Genomic DNA, 10,301 nt, shown 5'->3' on the forward strand with positions numbered 1-10,301 from the left:
TAGTGGTGCATTGAGGTGTGATTGTTTATATACAACTTTCTATTAATATTCGGAAGAAAATAAGCTTTTCTATGTTTGTTCTACCATAGAAAATGTTGGTTGTTTGGCTTGCAAGATTATATTTCCTTTCTTTCTTTTTGCACTTGGCCCAAACACAAGCATTTCACGTTGACGGTAGGCTCTTTCTCTAAAAAACACGCGTATTTTGGAGAGATGCACACGCACGCACACCTCACAATAAAAAAAACTTTCCTCTAATTTAGAACTTGTACGCGGACGCCAGGGAATATATTTGTTTGCCTAAAAAACAAAAAATAATTGTGGGAGCCAGCGTGATTAATTGTTGGTTTCGCCCCAGCCCCCTTCGTTCCTCGTGCTCTCCGCCTGTCTCTCTCCATGCTTTCCTCTTTGTTCATCCATTGGCTCCTCCCCTCTCCCTCTTACCCACCATTGGATGGTATTTTTCTGTTCTTGAATCTTCCCGTCCTCTTTCCTTTGTACAATTCCTAAGCCTTGGGATAGTTCATCTTTTTTGGGTTCTTGATTTGATTCTTTCTCAGGCTGGATCGAAGCTCCTGTGTCGTGCTGTCCTTCACACTTTGCCTAGGTATATAAATTGTTACAATTCCATGTAAACAATCGAGGTGGTACTATATTATTGTTAATACTTATGTGAAACCCAGGTCAGGCAGCCAAAGGCGGCTCGTGCGGGCAGGCCCATAAGACGCCGTGGCATAGGCAGGAAGCGTATGTAACTCTTTAGCGTGATGCATCTCGAATCAATTGTTTAGTACCACCTCGGAAAAGTATATGGCACAAAATAATTTTATATGGTGAACGGATGAAAAAATTGATGAAACGCACCTTATTTTATTAGTAGGTATAGATGATAGATATAGATATAGATATAGACTAGCAAAAGTGTCCGTGCGTTGCAACGGGAGAAACAAATTATCACCCCTAGCGCCCCATTGCCTGCATGAACAGATAAGCGAACGGCCGCGTTTGAGATCCCGGTCAAATCTGCATAATCTAATCCTTGCGCCTTGTGTTTGTGTGATTCGAATTTTACATCGCAGTAGTTTAGTACCAGTCTGTGAAGGACACAAACAACCACCAAATTCAACTTTAGTTGAAAACGATCAACACCTTTTTTGCGGATAACACGACCAGCACCAAAAACAGTGGAGGTTGTGAGATTGATTCGCAAAGAAACTATTTTTGCCTCATCTTCTAAACGGGATGGTGGGTTTGATTTGTTGGGCCGGGTCGCACGGACAGGTTAGGAGGGCATTGTTTTTTTATTGGTGGAATGTTGCGCGGGTGAACGGGGTAGGGGCCAAGTGGCCCAGGACAAACGATGGTAGAATAGCCTAGCTCAGTATGAAGAAACGCCATGCACATATGAAATGGGAGGACCAATAATATTATACCTCCATTTATATAAAAAAATAGTATATATGCCTGTGAGTTACAACGGTAGAAACAATTGACATAAATTTAGTGAGGACTGTATGCGCAAACATAATGTTCAATGTGTTATAAATTTGATGCAAGTTTAGTAAGAACTAGAGGATGATGCGCGCTTTGCCGCGCCGTCATTTAGACATGAGTTAAGCCTTCCTTTTTGTCTGACATGATATTATGGTTGGTGGCTTTGTTGTGTGTTTTACATGAGTTAAGCTGACTTTTGGTTGCACGGATGATTTTTTTCTTTTTGTTCGCTTCGCTCTTGCTCGATAGTCTATCTGCGAGGTGAACTAAATTGTTATATGGATGGTCATGGTACTGTCATGTGTAACATAGAAATCAATATATGAGTGTCACGTTCGTCTGAGAGTGAACCCAAGCAAATCGCCCATGAAGGATCCACTCTCTTATAGGTGGGCCCGCTAGCGCCCCAAAGTAAGCCCTGATGAACCATGAGCCAACATTCTTAGAGAGCTTAGAATTTTAAAAGATATGATAAGGGGAAGTAAAAAAACAAAAAATCCAGAAAAAATATTTGAAAACAAAATGTTTAGTTCCGCCATTCAACATTTGGGAAAACTTCTGAATAAATAAAGAAATTGAACCCTCATCAACGAACAGGCAAGCCAGCTAGAAAAAGGTTTAAGACCTAGACCATGAAACTAATAAAACTTACCGACACAGTTCAAATTTATACAAATCAAACTCTCAAGCTGAAACCAGCAAAAAACATTTTAAAACTTTGGGTTAAACCCATTTGCTCCAACCAAACCAAGCCATCAATTTGAAGTAGACATCAACACATGACCAAGCAGGAAAGAGCTCTTGACGTAAATTAATCCCTTTCAACAAGCAGTTGTGGACATAGATTAGAGCAACTCCAACATGCTGACCCAAACTGTCCATGCGTCCAAACGTGCGGAAACACTGACCCTACACAATGAACCAAACCGAAAAGCCGTCCACTCGCTGTCCGTTTGGACATATTTGTGATCGATTTGTGTCCACGCTGACACGAGACGGACGCACTGCGCAGCCGCTCGGTGCCCACCTCGGGCCCGCGTGTCGGCCGCACAACTACCCCACGCTGCCGTAGTCAATGCGTTCACCTAACCCAGACCCGCATGATAGCGTCTAAAAGCCTCATGCGTGCTCGTCCTTTTTAGTGCAAGCGGGAGGGGTTCATCCACTTCTCCTCCCTGTCCATATTTGGCCACGCTCGCTCCCCTCATGATCGACAGTGCAAATGCTAGCCATGGGTATTATCGGCAAGAGCAATCGACACAGGCGCCAGCTCATCCGGCACACCGCCTCCACCTCCGCTGCCGACCTCATCAGCCTATGACACAATGGATTCGCGTGCGGCTAGTGCTCGCCGGCCGCGGGATCGGCTATACATCCTGGTGCACCAAGCGCGCTGGCACTGGCATTACTGCCAACCGCTGCCGTGGCCGGATGTTAACCTACCTCACGGCTGACACCTTGAACCGCACCGCATCCCGGTGGTAGCGGTGTTGCAATCGGCACGGGCGCACATGGAGGAGGTGCGCAAGCATCGCACCCTCCTGACGCGGGAGCAGCGGTGCGACCCTGCCTACGCGCCAGACTCCCCCACCCGAGAGGCCTAGTTCACGAAGCACGACGTGGCCTGTCTTGGCAGCGTGCAGCTCAACCCTGGGTTCGTGCCACCGCCCCTGAAGGAGGATGAGCCCTACCAGGCCGCATTGGAGGCGGCGCTCCAACGCGCCCTAGAAGAGAGCCAACACGAGGAGGACACACGCTGGGACGCCTTGGAGGAGGCCCTTGCGTTGTCGGCGGTTGGAGAATGCGCCTACACCCCTTCGCTGTCCGAGCCCAAGGCCGACCCGGGCACACGTTAGCGCTCACGCTCATGCCCACGCCCACACCGCCCACGGAGCCAAAGTCGCAGATGTATGCGTGGACTGGCATCGTCCGCGAGTGGATGAGTGCGCCACCCATCGTGCTGGGTGATGTGGTTATGTACCTAGGGTAGGGTCATGGGCCTGACCTAGACACCTTCCCCTAGGACATCAACCTAAAGCCAGAATCATTCAAAGGGTATCATTATCCACTCGACCAGAGACATTCCACTTGGAAGAATCAATGGCACTCGACCATCGCAGAAGCCACTCGACTAACAGAAGATCTAAAGCCACTCTGCATCAGCAACTGTCGAGCATTTACTCGTATATTTAATGATCATCTGTAGCACTTTATTACAGACGTTACCTGTAACGCTCTCTCTTTATGAACATTGAACCCTGTGTAACGGAGGGGAGCTGGGGTCCTGGCGCACTCTATATAAGCCACCCCCTCCTCTGGGACAAGGGTTCGCACCCCCTGTAACTCACACGCATATAACCCAGTCGACCGCCTCTGGGCTTCGAGACGTAGGGCTGTTACTTCTTCCGAGAAGGGTCTGAACTCGTAAAACTTGCGTGTACAACTCCTCCATAGCTAGGATCTTGCCTCTTCATCCCTACCCCCATTCTACTGTCAGACTTAGAACCACGACAGTTGGCGCCCACCATGGGGCAGGTGTCTTAGCGACTTGTTGGAGAAGTTGCGATTTTTCTGATCCCCATGAACATGGTTTCAGGCGGAGGTTTGGCCGAGGGCGGCGAGATCCGTCTCGGCGCGCTCGTATTCGTCGCCGACGACTCCGCTTGGCTCCAAGAAGCGCCACTTGACGTCGTGGCACTCCCCGTCCGCGGGGCAACGCATTTTCGCGCGTGCGTTCGTGGCGTCCTTCTACGACAGCCGTCGACTCAGTATCGGTTGGCTCCTATGCTGACCTCCCTCCCTGCAGCCCGCCGGAGCAAACGTTCCGGTCGATCGAGGCTTCAGCGGTGGGTGAGGCATGCGGTGGCTCGCCAGTCGGCCACCCCCCAAGTCGCGACAATTAAGCCCGACGAAACTCTCTATGGCCTGTTCGATCTGTCGACTGGCTCCGTAGAGACTGCATCCGAGTGCGACAGCAGCGACCCTGCGGCGGAAGTTTTGATGGTCAATGGACCACGCAGTCCTCCTGGCTTCACCCGTGAAGACGGAGGCGATGGGGGCGGTGATCCGTCGTGTGTTCATGAAGAGTACCGCCCCGAACCCCTCTCTTCGCAGCGTAGGGAAGAACTTCGCCGCCGGAACATGGATGCACTTCACACTCCTATCGTTGGAGAAACCCCTGAGGCCCAGGCCTTGGAGGAGGCGCGCCTGGCCAACTTGGCCGAACGCACTCGACTGGAGAACCTCCAGCGCGCACTCGACGAGCGTGCTCGGTAGCGTAACCTCGAGTCCAATCGACGCCAACCTTTTCCACCTCCGACTCAGGTATACCGAACTCCGGTCCAAAATCTCGCAGCTGCGGCCCGAATAGCGGAGTCAATTCAACCTTCCCAGTCAGAAGCTGGTCGAGGTTTGGTGCAGATCCGGGCTTTGCTCCGAGCGGCGGGAGAGCAGAATACATCGGTATCTCAGTCGCGGAATAGGATCCATAGCAGATCTGTGGTTGCAGACACAGTCCAGTCGGCTCACAGCCCGAGATCGCCCCCGAGGTGTGAGGGACGTGGGGACTGGCGAGATCAGTACAGAAACCGCGAGCAGTATGATCACCGACTCGATCACGATGATCGTCGCCGAGTGCCCACGCCTCCCCCAAGGAGTGGGTCATATGTGCCTCGGCAGCATGATGACAGACGTCCTCACAGTGGTGGGCGAAGGATTTCAGTCGACCCCAGGGAACCGGGCTTTGATGCGAGATCTATTCTCGTTCAGGGTCTGGTCGACAGAAACAGAGCTCACAGAGAAGGCCACGACAAAGATTTTCCAACCAGCAGCAGAGTGCATGTCTCAGGTCCAGAGTGCTTCAGCAGAGCCATCAAGGCTGCGGTGATTCCTCCCAAATTCAGGTTGGCGACTTGAGTCAGTAAGTTCACTGGTGAATCCAAGCCTGACACTTGGCTTGAGGATTACCGAGTGGCTGTACAGATTGGTGGTGGCAACAATGAAGTTGCCATGAAGCATCTCCCTTTGATGTTAGAGGGCTCGGCCAGAGCGTGGCTGAATCAGTTAGCGCTTGGTAGTATTTATACTTGGGAAGATCTTGCCCGAGTATTTGTCAAAACATTTGAAGGTACTTGCAAACGGCCAGCAGGGCTGACAGAATTGCAGTGTTGTGTTCAGGGTACGAATGAAACTTTGAGAGATTATATCCAGAGATGGATCACGTTGCACCACACAGTGGAGAATGTGTCAGATCACCAAGCAATTTGTGCCTTCAAAGAAGGCGTTAAGTTTCGGGAGTTGAATATGAAATTCGGTCGGACAGGAGATATGACCCTGACTCGGATGATGGAGATTGCCACCAAGTACCCCAATGGCGAAGAAGAAGACCGACTCCGGAGTGGCAAGCACAAAACAGTCGCCCACGAAACCGGAGGAGGGAACTCCAATCGGAAGCAGAAGCGCAAAGCCGAGCCAGGTGCTCCTGGAGAAGCCTAAGACCGTGGGGTGTGAGCGTTTGTCCTTTTTGGACGCTTATTCCGGGTATCATCAGATCCGTCTGTATGAACCCGATGAGATAAAAATAGCTTTCATCACCCCATTTGGGTGCTTCTGTTATGTCACTATGTCATTCGGCTTGAAGAACGCTGGAGCTACATTCATGCGAATGATTCAGAAGTGTTTACTCACTCAGATCAGTCGGAATGTGGAAGCATACATGGATGGCATTATGGTCAAGTCACGTAAAGGTTCCAACCTACTGGCTGACCTTACTGAAACCTTTGCTAGCCTTAGAAGGTGTGATATCAAGCTTAATCCATCAAAGTGCATGTTTGGAGTTCCAGGCAGAAAATTACTCGGTTTTCTTGTTTCCGAACGAGGGATCGACACTAATCCAGAGAAAGTGGGTGCCATACTCCGGATGAAACGCCCTGTGCGTGCGCATGATGTCCAGAAGCTTACTGGTTGTTTGGCCGCCCTAAGTCGATTCATTTCTCGCCTCGGTGAAAAGGCACTGCCTCTTTACCGACTGATGAAGAAGTCAGATAAGTTCGAGTGGACTCCTGAAGCTGATACAGCATTTGTAGAGCTTAAAGCCCCGCTTTCCACCCAGACGGTGCTTGCCGCTCCAATCAGCAAAGAGCCTTTATTGCTTTACATTGCAGCCACTGGACAAGTCATCAGTACAGTACTTACGGTCGAGCGGGAAGAAGAAGGAAAAGCTTAGAAAGTTCAGCGCCCAGTATACTATGTCTCTGAAGTTTTGACTCCATCAAAGCAAAGATATCCACATTATCAGAAGCTTGTTTATGGGATTTATATGACCACGAAGAAGGTTGCACATTACTTCTCTGACCACTCCATTACAGTCGTCAGCGACGCTCCATTATCAGAGATTCTGAACAACAGAGATGCAACTGGTCGAGTGGCAAAGTGGGCGATTGAACTCCCCCCCTTAGATATCAAGTTCGAGGCAAAGAAAGCCATGAAGTCTCAAGCAATAGCAGATGTCCTCGCCGAGTGGATCGAACAACAACTTCCGACTCAAGTTCACTCGGAGCACTGAACCATGTTCTTCGATGGTTCCAAGATGCTGAATGGTTCCGGTGCTGGGGTGGTACTGGTATCCCCCCGAGGAGACAAGCTCAGATATGTCCTCTAGATTCACTTTGATTCCTCCAATAACGAAGCAGAATATGAAGCACTCTTGTATGGGTTACGTATGGCCATCTCACTCGGTGTCCGTCGCCTCATGGTCTATGGTGACTCAGATTTGGTAGTCAATCAAGTGATGAAGGAGTGGGACGTCAGAAGCCCACCCATGACTGGCTACTGCAACACGGTGAGGAAGTTGGAAAAGAAATTTGAGGGGTTAGAGCTCCATCATATACCCCGAATGAAAAATCAAGCAGCCGATGATTTAGCAAAGATAGGCTCTAAGAGAGAAGCCATTCCCAGTAATGTGTTCCTGGAGCATATTCATGCACTTTCAGTTCAAGAAGATCCCTTCACTTAAGAGCCCCCATAGCCGAAGAGTGCCACCGATCTGACTGAAATCGAGATTCCAGCCGTGGTCGACTTGATCATGGAAGTTTTGGTCATCACCCCCGATTGGATGGTACCATATATCGCATACATTCTTAGAAGAGAACTCCCAGAAGATGAAGAAGAGGCTCGACAGATCGTCCATCGATCTAAAGGCTTCACCGTGATAAGAGGACAGTTGTTCAGAGAAAGTGTGACTGGAGTCTGCCAGAAATGCATAACACCTGAAGAAGGTCGAGTGATCCTCAATGATATCCACTTGGGGACCTGTGGTCACCATGCATCCTCTCGGACCATTGTGGCCAAAGCATCCGAGCGAGATTTTACCGGCCTCGAGCAAATGAGATGGCACAAGAAATAGTCGACAAATGTGAATGTTGTCAGTTCTACTCAAACATGTCTCACAAGCCTGCTCCAGCCCTGAAAACCATTCCACTCGTCTGGCCTTTTGCCGTCTGGGGATTAGATATGGTCGGACCTTTGAGAACTGGCAGGAGTGGATTCACTCATGTGCTTGTAGCAGCCGACAAGTTCACCAAGTGGATTGAAGCCAAACCTATCAAGAATCTCGATGCCGGTACTGCTGTCAGCTTCATCAGAGAGATAACATTCATATATGGTGTTCCACACGGCATCATCACTGACAATGGATCGAACTTCGATTCAGATGAGTTCAGAGCCTTCTGCGCTTCCCAAGGCACACGAGTCGATTATGCTTCAGTCACCCATCCCCAGTCGAATGGACAAGCAGAAAGAGAAAATGGCCTGATTCTCAAAGGGTTGAAACCCCGACTGATGCGAGACCTCAAGCATGTAGCGGGTGGCTGGGTTGATGAACTTCCATCAGTTCTTTGGGGATTGAGGACAACTCCCAATCAGTCGACTGGCCGAACTCCATTCTTCTTGGTCTATGGAGCTGAAGCTATTCTACCGAGTGATTTGCTTCATAATGCACCACGAGTCGAGCTCTTCTCTGAAGATGAAGCAGAACAAGCTCGGCAAGATGCAGCCGACCTCCTAGAGGAGGAAAGAGAGATGGCCCTGATCTAGTCGACCATTTATCAGCAAGACTTGCGTCGATTCCATGCCAGAAATGTGAAAGGTCGAGCTTTTCAAGAGGGAGACTTGGTTCTTCGAGTGGATCAGCAGAAACCACACAAGCTTCCTCCTGCTTGGGAAGGCCCCTTCATTGTCACCAGAGTGCTCCACAATGGAGCATACCACCTTTACGATGTCGAGCATAAGAAGGATGAGCCACGAGCTTGGAATGCGGAGTTGCTCCGCCCCTTTTACACTTAAGTACTCATTCGAATAAAATGTAATAAGAAATACCTTTGTAATTTGTGTATCAAAGACAAGAGCTTTACAGTCCTCGTAAACTATTGTTGTTGCTTTTATTTGCGTCTGAAATTCCCCAGTGGGTGACTTAGCTGTGAATCCGTTTCGCCTAAGTTTAAAAGAAAATCCAACCGAGTGGTGAGCAAGCCTCCCACTCGGGGGCTTAGCTGCGAATCTGTTTCGCCTAAGTTTAAAAAATCCAACCGAGTGGTGAGCAAGCCTCCCACTCGGGGGCTTAGCTGTGAATCCGTTTTGCCTAAGTTTAAAAATCCCACCGAGTGGTGAGCAAGCCTCCCACTCGGGGGCTTAGCCGTAGTCCAGTACTCGCCTAAGTTTAAAAAATCCTACCGAGTGGTGAGCAATCCTCCCACTCGGGGGCTTAGCTGCAGTCCAGTACTCGCCTAAGTTTTAAAAAAATCCTACCGAGTGGTGAGCAATCCTCCCACTCGGGGGCTTAGCTGCAGTCCAGTACTCGCCTAAGTTTAAAAAATCCTACCGAGTGGTGAGCAATCCTCCCACTCGGGGGCTTAGCTGCAGTCCAGTACTCGCCTAAGTTTAAAAAAGCCTACCGAGTGGTGAGCAACCCTCCCACTCGGGGGCTTAGCTGCAGTCCAGTACTCGCCTAAGTTTAGAAAATCCTACCGAGTGGTGAGCAATCCTCCCACTCGGGGGCTTAGCTGCAGTCCAGTACCCGCCTAAGTTTAAAAAATCCTACCGAGTGGTGAGCAATCCTCCCACTCGGGGGCTTAGCTGCAGTCCAGTACTCACCTAAGTTTAAAAAATCCTACCGAGTGGTGAGCAATCCTCCCACTAGGGGGCTTAGCTGCAGTCCAGTACTCGCCTAAGTTCAAAAAATCCTACCGAGTGGTGAGCAATCCTCCCACTCGGGGCTTAGCTGCAGTCCAGTACTCGCCTAAGTTTAAAAAATCCTACCGAGTGGTGAGCAACCCTCCCACTCAGGGGCTTAGCTGCAGTCCAGTACTCCCTAAGTTTAAAAAATCCTACCGAGTGGTGAGCAATCCTCCCACTCGGGGGCTTAGCTGCAGTCCAGTACTCGCCTAAGTTTAAAAAATCCTACCGAGTGGTGAGCAAGCCTCCCACTCGGGGGCTCAGCTTCAGTCCAGTACTCGCCTAAGTTTAAAAAATCCTACCGAGTGGTGAGCGATCCTCCCACTCGGGGGCTTAGCTGCAGTCCAGTACTCGCCTAAGTTTAAAAATCCTACCGAGTGGTGAGCAATCCTCCCACTCGGGGGCTTAGCTGCAGTCCAGTACTCGCCTAAGTTTAAAAAATCCTACCGAGTGGTGAGCAATCCTCCCACTCGGGGGCTTAGCTGCAGTCCAGTACTCGCCTAAGTTTAAAAAATCCTACCGAGTGGTGAGCAATCCTCCCACTCGGGGGCTTAGCTGCAGTCCAGTACTCGCCCAAG

General features: G+C 49.9%; 1 long non-coding RNA gene across 1 annotated transcript; it reads left to right on the forward strand.

Annotated features, from left to right (window-relative positions):
- Positions 1–325: 325 nt before the first annotated feature.
- On the forward strand, positions 326–868 carry LOC147980327 (uncharacterized). Its single transcript, XR_015599786.1, has 3 exons — positions 326–457; positions 561–607; positions 684–868. It is a non-coding gene; the product is annotated as an uncharacterized LOC147980327 (long non-coding RNA).
- The last annotated feature ends 9,433 nt before the right edge of the window (positions 869–10,301 follow it).

The sequence above is a fragment of the Triticum urartu genome, chromosome 3A (genome assembly GCF_056163025.1).
Source record: "Triticum urartu cultivar PI428250 chromosome 3A, HENAU_Tu73, whole genome shotgun sequence".
NCBI classification, from domain to species: Eukaryota; Viridiplantae; Streptophyta; class Magnoliopsida; order Poales; family Poaceae; genus Triticum; species Triticum urartu.